The 17,417-nt window shown below is 38.2% G+C and overlaps 1 protein-coding gene across 3 annotated transcripts in view; it reads right to left on the minus strand.

The window, feature by feature from the left end:
• The window catches only part of LOC118827213 (membrane-associated phosphatidylinositol transfer protein 2-like), a 91,157-nt gene that overhangs the window by 59,301 nt on the left and 14,439 nt on the right, over positions 1–17,417 (minus strand). For all 3 annotated transcript variants that reach the window (XM_036598497.1, XM_036598496.1, XM_036598498.1), the window contains exon 2: positions 10,951–10,993. The gene's annotated coding sequence lies outside the window, so the exon portion shown is untranslated. The remainder of the gene's footprint in view (positions 1–10,950; positions 10,994–17,417) is intronic.

A 17,417-nucleotide genomic window follows, 5' to 3' on the forward strand; every position in this document is an offset into this window, starting at 1 on the left:
TATCTAGTTACTACTATCTCTATACTATTTCTATTGTGAGGATCCCTGTGAGCATATCTTGGGCTTTGTAAACACAGTTCTTGTGATCTACATGTTTACCTGTTAATAAAATATTTAGCACAAAAAAAATGTGTTAGACATTCTATTGACTATATTAATTATATGATGTTCTGTGCATCATCATGCATCAGCTGGCAGGAAAAAATGCAATTATGCCCAACCAAATCAGCAATATGTTGGTGTTATACCATTGAACTGATATAGCTACACTGCATAAAAAAGGCCCTGTCAGCACCTGTCACACATAAAATCTTGGATTTGCTGAATTTTAGCCAGTCTAACTTTAATCCAGTATAAATGGTATATGAACTTTCAACTGAATGAGATTCTATCAGGAGCAAATTGAGCAAGAGTGAACGTGCAAAAAGAGAAGTAGCATATAAAAGGTTTGCATTTTAATGATCATTTTGTGAACTGTACAGATAACTCAAAGTGGGGCCATCAGCAGTCAAGTAATGTTTTTCCTGCATCTTTGAGTGCATTGAACCCCTCACCAGCAGTAATGCACTAATAGTTCAGAATCATACATTTCAAAATGGGAAATGAAATAGCTTATTACCTAAAGTCTGTTTTTCAATATGTAACTTTTTTTTTATTTAATCAGCTTATTATTAAAACTAAACATAGTAAGGTATAGGATCAGAAGAGGGTGGTTCAACTCCCAAATCCAGAGAAGCCTTTTGGTTTTTGGCCTTTTTTCAGCAGGCAACCTGAAAACCCTAAAGTCATTGCTGGCTAAACATGTGACATTTCAGGCATTTTGTACATCATGTTACCATTGAATTTGTTACCTAGTCCTCCCCTTGGAATTATAAGGTTCTATCTGCGTTCTGATTCCAAACAGCAAAACTGATATGTAGAGCAAGTCTCTTTTATAGACGACAATGACACACACCTGACACAAACATCAAATTAGTGTTGCAAAATGTCTACATTATCAGAACGTTAAATTTATTGCTTTCTATGACATTTATTTCTTTTAGGACAAATCATCTTTTCCTTAATCAAAAAAAAAAACATTGTTTGATAGATTAAGTATAAAGATCAGTCCTAAATATTTTGTCCAGTGCAGAGGTCTGTTTTAAGAACCATTAGTCTATGTTTCCTTTAGGTCAGACAGCAACTAGCTACTGTAATAAACTGTCCCAGCAAGTAAGTGTAGCAGGTCAGTAAAAAGCAGTATAAGGTTTTTTTTATATCAGAAATGTGACTCTAATGCATCAAAATGTCTTATACTGGGAGAAAGAAAAAAAAAGATGGATTAATGAATGAAATTCATGTTTAAGTTGTAATTAAGAACCCATCCATTCAAATGTTCACTATTTACTTACCTTCAAAGCCTAATATTTATAAAATGTAAGACAAAAGACTTTTTTTTTTGCAAAAAGACAGGCAGAGTTTCAGCAATGTTTTCATGTTTCATAAAGCTTTATAAACATTTCCCATAGTCACTGAGCAGAGCGGCGACATGACAAAGAAGCAGAACCTGACTGGTCCTCTTGCGTGTATTCGAAGTGCCGACTGGCTCGCAGATAGAACTTTATAGAACCAAGTTAGAGTTTGACCTTGGGAATAGAACTTTTTTGTTTTCTAGACACAGAGTCCAAAAATGCACACAACTTAAAAAAAAAACACTTCATATAATGTTAAGAAGTTGTCACAGAATAAGAATATTTGCATAACTTTTGAATTTTGACAAAAAACTGCTGTGGTGCCTGGGGGAGCACAAAGCTTGCCTATGTCCTATTAAAACAAATCACACTTTAAAGTCATCTTAAGCTACCCACTTACTCACAACTTTTTGACAAGTCACTCATTCATTAAATACTGTTCAGTAGTTCTTCCATATAAAGACCTGTTGCAATTTTCCTTAAGCAGTGTTTATTCTTATTCCATCTGCACAGTAAACACATATCAAACTCAGCAGCAAAATCCGCTATGTTTAATTTATTTAGCTTCCGTCAAACACATTTCACTTAGAGGTCACAAAACAGCCATGCTTTCTCTTCTTGAACTGCAAACTTCACTGCAATCATGGACAGTATTCAAAATATCTTCATATGACCCTAAAAATGGTTTAGGTGGTTATGGTTAATAATGTGCTCATATTCAAGCAAGAAACTTTGCATGTATCAACCCTACACTGGTTGCCAGTCAAATTTTGTGAAAATAATGTTTTCTCACTAGCTCCAGCGTTGGCTTGAGCATTAGCTCATCTGAAAGGGTAGCTTCTGTTGCTAAAAATTAAGTGGCTAAACAATTTCCCTAAGGTTCTGGACAACATAAGGTTCTGGACAACATGCACTGGCCATAAATAAGAATTTCAACATTGTGGGTAGCTTCTCAGCATCCACGCAATGGCTACAGTCAAAGGCAGATGGCTCAGAAGTGAGATCTGTGCAACAGGGAGAAAAGACCTTATGTAACTCACAGAAATAGCCCAAGAAATGGAAAATAACTGAGGACCACATAATCATTTCATATTTTTAGAAAAATCAATGCACCAATTAACTGCAATGTACTGTACATTTTGAATGTTAAGTGGGGAGATGTAAGTAACAGGGTAACTTGAAAAAATAAACAACGGATCTCCATTACCTGTATTACTGAACATACTTCAATTTGCATGATTAATACCCATTACAGTGTAATAATAGTGTAATTTAAGTCTATTAGATAACAAAACTATTACAAAATGAAACCCTAGGCCTCATGACTTCGCCTATTAAACATTTTGATTATGTCAAAGTCCTGAAATTTTTTCCATGTGAAGTGAATGACACAAACAAGGGCGCTGTATGTGTGCTAAAACACAGGACTGACTATTCTCAAGTTCAAAGTGATGTTTTCTTTTTATTACCAGCTCAGTGTGCAAAAGCATAAGGTTTATCACGTTGGCAAGACTTTTAGGCAATAGTTTGTCATAGCCATGAAATATTATTCATTATCATGAATATCATTATCATTATTGATTCCCTTACTGTTATTATAGTTAAAAGGGATCATATTTTACATTTAATTTTTTTTTCTGACTTGTCACTTGTGTCATTGTATGCACTAAATACAAGATTCTTTTGTAACTGTCTTTAAAATTCATATATGTAAACAACCTCTGCTCATATTGGCTGCTATATATTGTGCCTTATTCAAAAGGCAGTCTGGGCTGAAATTTGGAATAAACTGTTAAATTTAAACTGAAATCCTCATGGACCTTGGAAAAATAAACTTCAGTCACTTTCTTTTGAATGCTTGGATCCTTTGGAAGACTATGAAATGTGTAGTTTTAATTAGACCTGACTCACAGCACTGAGTTCTGAACCTAAACCCGACTCTGTCTGATCCTGATCTGAACCCAACCAAAATCAACTGGAGACTGAATAAAACTATATGGAGCACCTGTTATCTTTCAGTAACAGTGGCAGCTACAATCAAATCAGCAATGAACAAATACGCTAATTAACAAGCTATCCAAAATTTCACTTTTAACTAAATCATTCATCAATCAATGCCTTTGAAAACTTTTTATTTTGGACTTTTATTTTAAACGTTTCATAATGTATTTTCCTCATGTGGTTCTACACTCAAGTGTACCTGACTAAAACCTGTTCAGGGAGAAAAACTTAAGAAGGGCAATGTGAAAGGGGGAGCTAAACTCCTGTAGGCTAAATAGGTGGTCATGTGTAAGAGTGTTCATGGCTGTGATATCACATGATATGATATGACATGATTAAAAATAGGCTATTTTGAAGCTTACTTCCCCTATTGACTGTACGGACTAGGGAGTGAATGGCATGTTTTTACTACAGTAAACTCAAAAAAGCACTGAAAATTCATTTTTCCATCATATGGCTTTTTTTTTAATCAAGTTAGTTATTTTTTTAGCACTAGTGTATGGCTGCTCAGTGTGCACAACCCAGAACTATTTATGTTGATTTGTAATTCTCTAAACCATATTACCATTATTATGTCAGCCAATTTTTTTTCCCAGAAGGGAATGGATAGTACTCTTCAGAGAAGCTCTAGTAATATCTAGTAATAAATTAACCTTGAATTTTTAGTTCATTTTTATTCCAAAGACTTTTGCTTCTGTATTTAGCTTTTGTTGGAAACTGCCAATTTTTAAATGCCCAAAAGAAAAATGATCCAATCAGAATTTTTTCTTGGCACGGTAAATATTGCCAAGCTAGTTCACCCACAGTTTAGAACATTATTATAATTATAATTATTATTATTATTATTAGCATGATTACAACTGTGGTAATTATATAAAATAGGTATTTTTAAAGCAAAGTAAAATAGATCTACCATAGACTATGTATTATCATTTTACTCAATCCAGCATGGACCTGTATTTTATTCAGCTTTATCTGCTTTGTCAAGTTTTCATGGGCTTCCTTTCATAATGACCACAAACCCTTCGCATTGGACATCAAAGCATTTTCACAGCTGATTAAGTTGATGCTCTGTAATGTCATTTTCTTGCTTTCTAAAGGTCTAATGGTCTAAATCTAAAACTAAAATATCTTTAAAAAAGATATTCAAGATAAAAAAATCTATAAACAAACCAAAAATATTTAAACATAAGACAAAAAGAAAACTAAGAGAACCTCAATTGTATTTCACAGAGACACTGAAAACAGAAATACGCAACCATTATAAAAGTGGCTACATGATTTGTCGAGGTTTTATTCATGCACTATGTAGCCCACAGAATAACTAGGTTGTTAGCAGCTCCAGTTGGAACTAATGGCCTAGATGAAGATGGCAAGCTGGATGGAACTGTTAACTTATTTTATTAATCTTTTTCTTCTGCTGCTGACATCAAGTTTTCCTCCCATCAATCAGAATTAGGGCAGTTTATTGTTAATTACAGCAGCATTGTGAGCATTTTGCAGATTATACAATTTCCAGTTTTATTTTTTTTAAATGGCCCTTCCATGTATTCCTCACATTTTTGTTATGCCATCACCTTTTTTGTAGAAATCCTGGATATTTATGTTGCTTAAATTATTTCTTGCTAATGATAGCCACCTAGCCAAATTATTGTGACCCACTAACAAAATAAAGCAATCTACTGTTTATACCTAGGGATTTGCTAAATTCCACAATCTCAGCTTCATCTGAACATGCATAAACGACTTCATTATGGCATGGTGGCAAGTTGGGTGACAATGCTTATGGCGACATTAGCTAAGCAGCAGCAATATAGAGCAATTTCAAGAATACACTTATCTTTTTTTCTGGACAAGTGGTAGGATTTCAAATGGGTTCTTAGAAGTTCTCACACAGAAATCCCAGTTTAACCATTTACCTGTGCCTCCATAAGTGCTCCGAAAAACATTTCTATGGTGTTTTCCTAATTAGTTCAGAACAATGGAGCAATGATAACCTATTTAGAACCCTAGTTTCATCCATCGTGTCAACACATTCACCATGTCAACATTTCTCTTGACTCAGGGATCAAGACTTCCTCTTTTCACTCTCATAACTACATACTTTACATAGTAGTATTATAGCAGCTCCAGAATAATTCACATTGGTACCGAATAAATGTAGTTATGTTATAACTGAAGTTTGAGGGGAGGAGCATGGCTGAAACTCCTCCTTCTTTCAATCTAACGCCCTATAAATTCACATCCTCACCCTCCGTTCCCGTGACGACGTGTTCGCAATCAGCTGTGTGACGCTGGTGCAGCTGCGAGCCACTCTGGCACAGACCTCTATTCTCTCATGTGAGTTTCCTTCGGCCGTCAGCCTGCTCCTTATGCAGATACAGACCAGTCCGCATCCCAAAGAATCTATTTTCATCGTACCCGCTGCTCTGGCTGGCGAGCCTCCGATCTCGGATCTCGTTTCCCGGACCACGCGCAGTCTCCCTGCCCGGCTCCGGTGCTTGAAGCCTCGACGGCACGCATTCCTCCGCTCCTGCCCTCGGCCTCCACGAGCTTTATCCAAACTGCACCCTTCTCTGGACCATGTCTGCTCACTGGCGAGCCCTGATGGACGGATCGCGTCTTCCATGCTGATGTATTCCGCTCTGTCTCGGCTTCGGGCGGAGCTAAACAAACCTGCTTTTGGCGCCATTATTTGACCCTCAGCTCGCGCGGCTGCGCAGACCACGTGACTGCACCACGCTCGCCCTACGCGATTTCGTCACGACGCCTACCTATATTCTACATGACGTCCGTCACCCCTTCACGCCATTCCAACCCGTTCCACTAGCCACCAGTTCTCCTCTCTCTTGCCCATGTCTTTCCACCTCCCTTGTATTCTCCTCTTTTCTCGCTAGCATGAGGCCAAACTTCCTGTCACGTCTTGCATCTACTCAGCTGGACGCAATGCTTTATTTTGTTAAGCCTTTTTCGCTGTTCGTACGTCTGTTTTCCTGCTTCCTGCATACTTTGCTAATTTTATTCTGCTGTGTATGTTCTTAATGGGGACTGACTCATTCAATCTTATCGTAATGTCCTCACTGCCACTGTAATGTAATGTGGATATACATACATACATCATCTAAACCGCTTTTCCTTCTGGGTCGCGGTGGGGTGCAGGAGCCTATCCCAGCTGTCATTGGGCGGAAGGCAGGATACACCCTGGACAGGTCGCCAGTCCATCGCAGGGCAGACAGACAGACATACACAGTCTCACACGCACACTCACACCTAGGGGCAATTTAGCATGTCCAATTGGCCTGACTGCATGTTTTTTGGACTGTGGGAGGAAACCGGAGTACCCGGAGAAAACCCACGCAGACACGGGGAGAACAGGCAAACTCCGTGCCGCCCGTAATGTGGATAGAGCCACTTAATTTCCTTACCTTCTATTCCATGTAGTGTTACGTTATTTAATGTTACATGCTCAATCTACTGATCCAAGCACCTCCCCCTTTCTATGGGATCTTTTTTTTCCATCTCACTTCCACCCGTTTTCGTCCCTTGCCTTCTTCATCCTTTGCCTTTATCACCCCTCCCCCTTCCTTTTATCATCCCTCCCCCTTCCCTCATCATCCCAGCCTCTCTCTCTCACACACTTTCACCCAATCATCCTTTCGTTCCCACTCCCACCCCTTTCATCCCCCTATCTAAAGCCTCCATCCAATCTCGGCTCCATCTCAGCCCAATCCATCTTGGATCAGCTCCTGCAACTCCCTTCTGAGTCCACATGGGTCCATCTCCACCCAGCTCCATCTCAGATCAGCACCTGCAACCCAGCTCCATCTCAGATCAGCACCTGCAACCCAGCTTTGCAACTCCTTTCTGACTCTACACGGCTCCATCTCAGCCCCCTCCATCTTGGATTGGCTCCTGCAACCCAGCGCCATCTCAGCCCGCTCCATCTTGGATCAGCTCCCACAACCCAGCTCTGTAACTCCCTTCTCATCTCAAGTTCAACTTCTTCCTGGATCAGCTCTGATGTGTCTCAGCTCTGCGACTCCTCACTCCATTCAGCTCCATCTTGGATCGGCTTCATCTCGGATTAGCTCCTGCAACCCAGCTCTGCAACTCCCTTCTGACACTACATGGCTCCATCTCAGCCCACTCTATCTCAGACTGGCTCCTGTAACCAAGCTCCATCGCAGCCCACTCCATCCCAGATCATCTCCTGCAACCCGGCTCTGCAACTCCCTTCTCATCTCAAGTTCAACTCCTTCCTGGTTCAGCTCTGATGTGTCTGTTTTGCGACTAGTCTCTCCACTCTGCTCCATCTGGGATCGGCTCTGTCTTGGTTCAGCTCCAGCATCCCAGCTCTGCAACTCCTTTCTGAATCTACATAGCTCTATCTCAGCCCGCTCTATCTCGGATCGGCTCCTGCCACCCAGCTCGGCAACTCCTTTCTGACTCTTCATGGCTCCATCTCATCCTGGCTTCAACTCAAGTTCAACTCCTTGTTCAGCTCCAATGTGTCTCAGCTCTGCAACTCCTCACTCCATCTTGGATCGGCTCCAGAACAACTCTGCTCTGCAGCTTATTTCTGTCTCGACTATGCTCCATCTTGGATTAGTTCCCATACAGTCAGCTTTGCAACTTGTTTCGGATTCCACTTGGCTCCATCTCAGATCAGCTCCTATGCAGCTCAGTCCTGCATCTTGTTTGTGGCTTCACTCAGCTCCATCTGAGATCAGCTCCAACTAGGTTTGGTTCCAACACAGTCAGTCCCACGGCTCATCGCTGTCTTACCTCGGCTTCACCTCAGATCAGCTCCGTCTTGGATGAGCCTTATATTGCCTCAGTTCCATTTCTTTATTTTTCTCTCTGACTGAACTATTATCGGTTCGTTCGAAAATACTGCCTGTATCCTGCTACTTTCCTAGTCTCTTTGACTGTTCTTCGGCCACCGCTGATTTGACTCCTCTCATGCTGTTGCCTTTACTCTCATCCCGTTCAGCTCTGTCCTGGGAGCAATGTCCTTTCACCATTGTCAGTTTTTGGGGGCTTAAACTCCAAGCAAGCAATCAAGTGATTTCTCATCCAATGTTATAATTAAACAACCTCCAGTTGTTTGGCCAGAGAATCATCCAGTTGCCTCAGTCATCAAGCCCATCAACCCTCGTATGGACCAGCTACCTCTAACAGCCATTCCTGCTTCATGTTAATTTCATTCAGGATGTAATCTGCTTTATTCCCAGTCCAACCAATTTGCCTGCCATATTTAACACAATCTTCACAATCCGGTGTTGACCAGAGGAGGATGGGTTCCCCTGTTTGAGCCTTGGTTTCTCTCAAGGTTTCTTCCTCACTGGGAGTTTTCCCTTGCCACTGTCGCCCTTGGCTCACTCATCAGGGGTTCAGACCCGGATGTCTGTTAAGCAGCAAAACCTGCTCCATTTTTCTTCTCACCTTACATCCTTGATAGCAAACTACTTACTCCAACACCATACAAGGGGCGCATGTTACTAGACCTCTTTTCTGCCTTGACTAAACTTCTCTACCTAACCATACCATGCCTCAGATACCCAAATGCTAGACCGTCTGACCAATCTCATTCTGAATCCAGCTCCTCCATATTCCGCTGGCATACAGTCCTACCAAGTTTTCTACCCAAGCTGCTACAGTTGTTATTTCAGAACCAGCTCTTCTCATCATGTGAAGATCACTCAGTCCTAGACTTCAACAGCTTTTGAGTTCATCCTGGAGCCTTTTGGGGATCTGGCCTTCTAGCTACAGGCAGAAGCTGCCCAGAACTCTAGCCCAAGTTCTCAGAGTTCTCCCCCCTCTCTCAATCAATTCTTCCTCATACTACCACCACATCATGAAGGTGTGGTCTGAACTCACAAATTAGGTCTTAGACTAATAACTGAATCATTGGCTCTTTCATTGGGAGATTTGATCCTCAGCCATGGCACAGCCATCTGTGACTGGATATAACTGGCCTTGCTCTCTGTGTACGTAAGATGGCTTTACCTCTCCCCATCATTCAGCCTATTCAATATCAAGCCTCACAATTCAGTAGGCATTGGTTTCAAATAATACACTCAGATAGATAGATAGATAGATAGATAGATAGATAGATAGATAGATAGATAGATAGATACAGACAGACAGAGTGGAAAGTGGTTATGGAGACTCTGAGTGCTTCAGTTATGTTGAGAGGGACAGATATAAAGGGAGACTTAAATTGGTGCATATGACAGTAAAAACATGTTCAAGCAAGTTTAAACCTGATTTATAATGCCACAATGGCTCACTATAAGACTAAGGTAAAAAATTACTAGGTTTTCTTTAATATCTTAAAGTACAAAGTGTTAAAAAATATCATAGCCATTGTGCCATTTACAAGACCTACACAATCCATTTTTAACAAAGTTTCTATGTTAAGTAGTTCTTGACTTATTGATCCTGGAAGAACAATAAGACGAATAAGAAGAAGAAGCCTAGAAATAACAATGCTTTGCAAAAACTGTAACAAGCAAGCTCACAGTAAAAAAGTTGCTTCTTCTTTACCTCAAAATTGAGAGCAGGAAGGAAAAGCACACATGTCAAGAGTGTATATTAGCTTAAGGCTAACATATTAGCTTGTAGCTAAAATATTGTACTTTTAAATGTTGAATGCTTTAATGAAGAGAAAATGGAAATTTTCATGTTAAGACAGATTTTCAGGCAGTCTTTATTTTTGCTGCATCAAAAGGTGTATTGAATCAAAATACCACCGTATCATATAAAATTGATTTATGAATTCTTTGAATCAATACATCCTTAGAAAATAAAACTAATCTGGGCCAAACTCCTCTGATGTATAATGATATATGCCACCCAATTTTTTTTACATATTGGCCGCAACAGATTGCCATGCATGTTCCGCACTTCAGTTATCTGCATGATCTAAATAATTAGCTGATACGCTGTGTTGCTCTAGATTTGTTCACCCCAATGTTTTTTTTTTTATACAGCCTACTGCTATAACATGTTAAATGTAACTACATGTGGTGAACTGGTTACCATTAAAGTGAACTTTTTTAACAGGAACACATAGCCTAGTAATTTAAAAAAGCAGTATATTGCACTGCTGTTCATTTTTCATTTAGGAGTGTTTGTTCAAAAGAATAGGCCACATAAATGTTTAGTTAATAAAAATATTTTACTATTCAAAGTATGTTATCAACTGTTTAAACAGAAGTGAATTTTTTAGAAGAGTTGAGTGCAAGTATACCTTAACTGCACAGATAGAATTTGCATTTACTTTTTTTGTGCTCTAAGTAAGCAATAGTTGGATGCCACTGAAGCCTGTTTAATGGTTTCCCATACCCGCTTCCATGTGAATGGTGATTACTATTTTATAAAATATTTCTTTTGCATTTACAGCATGCAATAAATAGACCACAACAAAATTTCTGATTTAAGGTGAAAAAAGAATTAATTTACTATACTGGGTTTGAAATAAAACACTACTCACATTGTGCCACCTGGACTCCAGTCTCTGGGTCTTGTCACAGCATCTAGCAATGATAAAAAATGAGAGTTAATGTCAACACAATGTTACATGGTATCGGCTTCACCATGCTGCACACTATTCTTAGCCCATTCAATTTTAATATCCATTTAAAAACAAGAATACCAGTAACAGTAATACAGCCACTCAAAACTCAAGTGCAAGCTTTAAATGTTTAAAGTCACTTAAGGCACAAAGGCACTGTCTTGGGTAAAATTCCACTCAGTTTTGACTTTTAGCTTAGATACGGCATGATATACTTTATGCCCATACATAACAATCAATAGCAGTGTTTCTGAAGACCCCCATAGTGTGAAGACCCTATGATGGATTTTTTTTAAATTACTTAGCTTTTTGATCAATATTATTAAAAAAAATCTTTATTCAGGGTATAATGATTGGAATAAAAAGAAAATCTTGTCATGAAAATGTTTCTTAAATCTATATGTGCCACAATTATTGGCATCCCTAGAAATTCTTAAGAGAGAAATCTAAATGAAGTATATTCCCATCCCTATTCTATTTTATCAGGTCCATTTACAATGTAGGAGCAATGTGTAGTTCTACAATTGCAAGACCATTGCCTGTTTGTATGGACCCTATACATGTATATATAATCAATAAAGTGCCACTAGACAACACCCAGCCAAAGTGGCATGTGCTAATAGACTGGCATGGCATGGCTTTGTCATGCAGACAGACAGAAAATAATGGTTTGACGTTGAGCAGTTTTAAATGCTACTGAATTGTTAAATATAGATTATGAAGAAGAAACAAATGTGTCACAAGTTTCATTCCACATATAGACAGAGATTAGAAATGTATGGCAAAATTAACTGGTCCTAAAAAAGTATGCCCACATTCTGATTATGACAGTTTTACATACTTTAGGTTTCATATGAACCCATTTTGCAAAACTGCATGCTGAATTAATAATATGGGTTGATAAACACAGAGGATCAGCTTAAGCCTCTCAGGTTAAAGCACCATCTGCTAATGGAGCATAGTACTGAACCACCCTAGCTAGAAAAAGAATTCCCCACAAACTCTAAATGTCAAATTCATTTGGTACCAACTAAATTTTGTTCAGTAGACTGGGCTCTAAAGTTCTATTGTTAAAAGCACTGGTGCACTTTTTGAAATTATACAAGATAATTCTGGCAAGTCATGTGCATGTTATTGAAAAGAGTACACAGCCAATGTTTTTGATAACATATTTTTGAGAATTTTAAGTCAGAGTGAAACAGTTAAACTAATCTTTTGCAAAGTGAGCACTGGATTAATATAGTTAGCTAGGAGGGGCTGTGCATTACAGACATTCCACCATAATTAAGGAGTTTTTAGGCAGAATACTCAAAATGCGATGCAGTTTGTAGCGGTCCAGGCACAACTAGAGGCTTTGGTTTGTGTGGGTTGGCTAATTCTGAATGGTAGGAGGAAACATTTCACATCAGCTTCTTCCAGCAAAGTCCCACCCAACTTAATTCCAACACAACTGCACAAGAACCTCTCTACTGAAACGACCAAAATAGTTATTTTTTGACAGTTAATAGTAAATTACTATATTACTAGTGAATCTACAGCTAAAAACAGATTAGCAAATAAGCTGACTCAAGCTTTTCCAAGCTGAAAAACAAAAGATTTGCACATCAACAAAGGAGGATGTTGAATATAAGAATTTGTGTTATACTTTGCTTTAACTTCAAATTGGTTTTACAATGAAAGCCATCACTATAGCTTAAATCCTTTTCAAATGTCTCATACATGGTAAAACCTTTTAGCAAGAAAGAGAATTTAGAGAGAGGGACTGTGTTTGTGCTTGTTATATGATTGTTTAAAATCATTCCGGAATAAATCTCTGTTGGTCCGGAGATACAAAACAAGTGAATCTCTTGTTTGTGTTTATGAACATGTGTTCATGAACAGAGAGTATTTAAATCCTTTAAAGAGTAAGGAAAACCAAGCAAAGAACTGTACCAAAGTAAATACAATCATTGCAAAAACAAAAACAAAAAAACAAACAAAAAAAACGCCTTAATTTGTTAGGACTAAGCAGATTATTAAAGATATAAAAAATATAAGGCAGAATGGGTGGGGAAAAACAACGACAGCAGGGTTAATGCTGTGCATCATGCAATGACGTGGAAGAGAAAGGGAGAGGGAGGGGTGAGCTATTTTAAGGCCGCTTTGCGGTGATGGTGGAGAGAGTCTCCCTCTCTTCCTCATTTTAAGTTGCAGTAGTGTAAAATGGGCACCCTGAGGAAGGGTGGGGATCCTTTTTTCAACCTTTATTTTCATCACAAGATATCTTGTAACCTGGAAGCTTTGCTCACCACGACAGCTAGCAGGCAGGTGAGTTATACAACTAAGAAGCAGAAAAGCAGAATGGTCATCCACCGAACACACAATAATTCAGACAAAAACATAAATTATGTGTTCTGGATTTTTTCACTCAGTGAGTACAAAATACCTATACATCACTCATGAAGTAGGGATACAGGCATGAAAATTTCCTATCATGACATCAATGACTATAAAATAATATATACTACAGTTTACGTAAACGTAAAATAATCACCAGCACTGCTGCATTTACTCTTCAGATTATAACTATGTAAAATGTGTTGTCCTTGCACATGCAGGTTATTTATTTCTACCTTTTAAAAAGCCAATTATGTGGCATGATTATCAAATTTCTAAAATATGAAGTCAGGATTATCACTGGGCTTTATACCCTGATATATCATTAAAACCAGGAACTGTACAATCCCTATCCTTAAGTTTAAGGTTAAAGCATTTATCCTGCAATGGTTGAAAAATGCTATTTTTTTTAACAAACTTGTTTAAAACACAGTCCACTAATGACGTTAGCGTGGTTTTATATACAGTCATAATTCACAACCTCTTTATCCTCCTTCTCCTGTAAAGTTATCATTTTGGAGACACAAGGTTTTCTTCCAACAACAGCAATATGTAAATGTATTAGTTTACTCTTGTTTTGCTCTTATTATTAGCATTATTTATTAGTTGGTCAAAATATGCTGTTTTTGCAGCTTACAACTTACAACTACCATCCGAGTCTTATTTCAAGCTAGGGGACTTACGCTTTACATGTTATGGGCACTTTAATCTTAGTACACTGGTATCAAGCTGGTGAACTACCACAATGGTACATTAAGCTTTGTCCTGAACTAAAAAATGACTTGAGAATGCGATTCACCAATAACAGTATTGTTATTTGGTTAACATTTTTCCTTAAGCATCTTACCAATAGTGATGGGACATGTCAAGCTAGGTTTGTTTTATACTTTTTGTGTGGAGCACTGGTGTGGGCATAGTGCTCCCAGGTTCTATATACAAGTGCCCTTACATTGAAATTTCTACAATCACTTTTCCTCCAAACCTCTTACTTAAATTTGCCCCTTCTTACCCTTAGTCCTCTCTTAACCAAAGCCATCATGCATGCTATCTCCATGTGTGGAAGTTAGCTTTACATCAGAAATAATGCCAATTCTCTTCTGTCACAGGTATCAAAAGTAAAAGTACTTAAATCCTTTAAGCAAGTAGACATGCTGATGGCCTATAAGTGATCTTGGAAGATTATTTTTTTCAAATTGATGTATCTACTACTTAATACTAGATTAGTAAAAGCACACATTTTTTAAACTAGTTCTACCAAATTAAATATCTCTGAAATTGTATGAACTGACTACAAAATAACTGATTTTAGCTTCAATGCATATCTATTTTTTAATGACAGCTTAAAGTGAACCATCATTGTCCTACGAGGCTCTCTGTCATTATATTGGCTATTTAAATTTGATTTATTGATTACCTTGATAAAGATGAATAAAAAGACCATTAAAATAGCTAACTGTATTAACCTTTTCAAACACAAATGTCACTAATGACATGTAGAGAGGGTTGCTCTATCATTCCACAGCATTACATTGACCCGACATTCTGGCAGCTGTAAAATGCACTGACAATAAATAAGAACATTGCTGTTCTGTATGCTGAGATGATGAACATAGCGACTAAATGCTGCATTTATTTTTTCTAACCAGAAGTGAGTGCAGTGGATGAGTGCTGCCTGACAACAGGTTATTAAGACAAATGTAACTCAGGAAAGATCGTATGACATGATCAGACTGTAACAGTGCAGTGGGAGCTTGTGAAACCAGAGCTGCTCTGCATCTCTAAAAATCTTTGTTGACACTACGACTTGCTTGACTACTTTGTGGTGATGGTATTTCAAAGTGTCCATGATGTTGTTACAGTGCATGTTTAATATCGCAGTATACCAATTTCTTCAGATAATCGAATACCGAACATAATTGAATCAAACATCGAATGCCACGTCGACAGATAATGGTGCTTCCACAGATGTGCAGGTTACTCACTGATACCTGCCCCTGATACCATGACAAATCCTAGCTTTGAAACTTTACGCTGGTCTGGATTGCCTTTTTCTTCATTGCCCCAGAGAACACAATGCCCATTATTTCCATAAACATTCTAAAAGGTGGATCACAATACATTTTTTTGAGCTTGAGCCCAGATAAAACAGCAGTTTTTTGAACATTTCAAGATGTTTCTAGTCTTATTCCAACTTTTTTGGAATGTGTTGCAGGCAACAGTTTTAGAATGAATATTGTGAAATATTCCCAAATTAGTCATGCTTGAGTATAAAAGCAGCATCCAGGAAAGGCTGAGTCTTTTACAAGCGAGGACGAATCAAGGCTCACCTCGATACCAAAAAATACATTTTATAAATAAAAACAGTTTACAAATAATATTTTCAAGGCATTTGAGAATATCATTAAAAGATTCAGAGAATCTCCACATGAAGAGCAAGGCCAAAAACCAATACTGAATGCCTATGACCTTCTGTCATTCAGACAGCACTGCATTAAAAACGGATATGCTTCTGTAATGAATATAATTGCATGGGCTTGGACTTCTGAAAACCTCTGTCAGTAAACACAGTTTATTGCTGCATCTACAAATGCAAGTCTCCTATGCAAAATGGAAGCAATATATCAACAACATCAACAGAAACAATGCCAACTACTCTGGGCTAAAGTTATCTGACACAGACTGATGCAAAGTGGAAACATATGCTATGGTCTGATGAGTCCACCTTTCAGAGCAAATAATAATAATAGGAGTGTGTTAGTGCCAAAGGCATGGGTAACTTGCACTGTGAATGCACCGTTAATGCTGAGGGGTACATACAACGTACATTATTTCAATAAACAATATAAGAGTTGGACTTGTCAGACTACATTACATGTTTCCACTGTGCATCAGTGCTTTTCAGATGAACTCAAAGCCCAGAGAAGTCCGCAGCATTTCTGAACATTGTTTAAATATGACTTACTTCTGAATACTTCTTGTATTTTTGGAGCAACATATGCTGCCACCTTGACAACTTTTTTTAGGGATGCCCCTGCTTGTTTCAGCAAGACAATGCCAACCTACATTCTGCAAGACTGCATGGCTTTGTAGTAAGAGAGCACAGATGGTAGACTGGTCTGCCTGCAGTCCAGACCTGTCTCCAATCAAAAAATGTGCCGTGTTATGAAGCACAATATACAATAATGGATACATTGGACTGTTGAGCAGCTGAAGTGTTACTGTTTTCATTTACATGTAACCTACTGTCTCAATTTTTTTGGAACTGTGATTGTACATAAGTTATGTATAATTGAAAGAAATCTTCATCTCAGATCAGAAATCATATTTAGAGAGAGAGAGGGAAAGAGGCCTTTTTTGAGTGCACATCTTCCAGAAACATAACAGAAAGTGGGGAAAAGAAAGGAAGTGAGCTATTTTTTAAAGCAGAGGAGTCAAGCTTCAGTGGTCAGAGAAAGAGAGGCCAGGGTGGGAAAAGAACCACTGGATTGATGAGCACTTTCGCTTTTACTCACCATGGCATGCCTCCATATATATATATGAGAACTTGATTTTTCAAAATGCTTGTATAATTACATTTTTGAGACACAAACAGAGTAATTCAAAGTGGTTTGGTGTGAAATTATGCATTGTAGAATAACAAACAGATATTTTTTACAATTGTGGTGATAGGAACTAGAAGTTACAATGTCAAACACAGCTATTATATTAACCATCCAACCTGTGAACCTACTCGTGTCTTCGAGTTTTTATATGCAATGTTAACAATGGTTTATCAAAATCATACGTTATCTTAATGTGCCCCTGGGCCTTACAATATCCTGCATGTTTTTAAAAAAATGTGTTCTATGCTTAAACCTTACCTCAGAAACAGTGTTTCAGGGAATGTATTGAGAGGCACTTCATATGCCTTGTTCCTATCACCATCGCTGTGAACAATTCTGGCTTTGTCAGTTTCTCTAGAATGGCGCACTCAGAACTTTATTTACATCTTAATCTTAATGATTTAATTA

Source organism: Colossoma macropomum, unplaced genomic scaffold (genome assembly GCF_904425465.1).
Source record: "Colossoma macropomum unplaced genomic scaffold, Colossoma_macropomum, whole genome shotgun sequence".
Classification (NCBI taxonomy): Eukaryota; Metazoa; Chordata; class Actinopteri; order Characiformes; family Serrasalmidae; genus Colossoma; species Colossoma macropomum.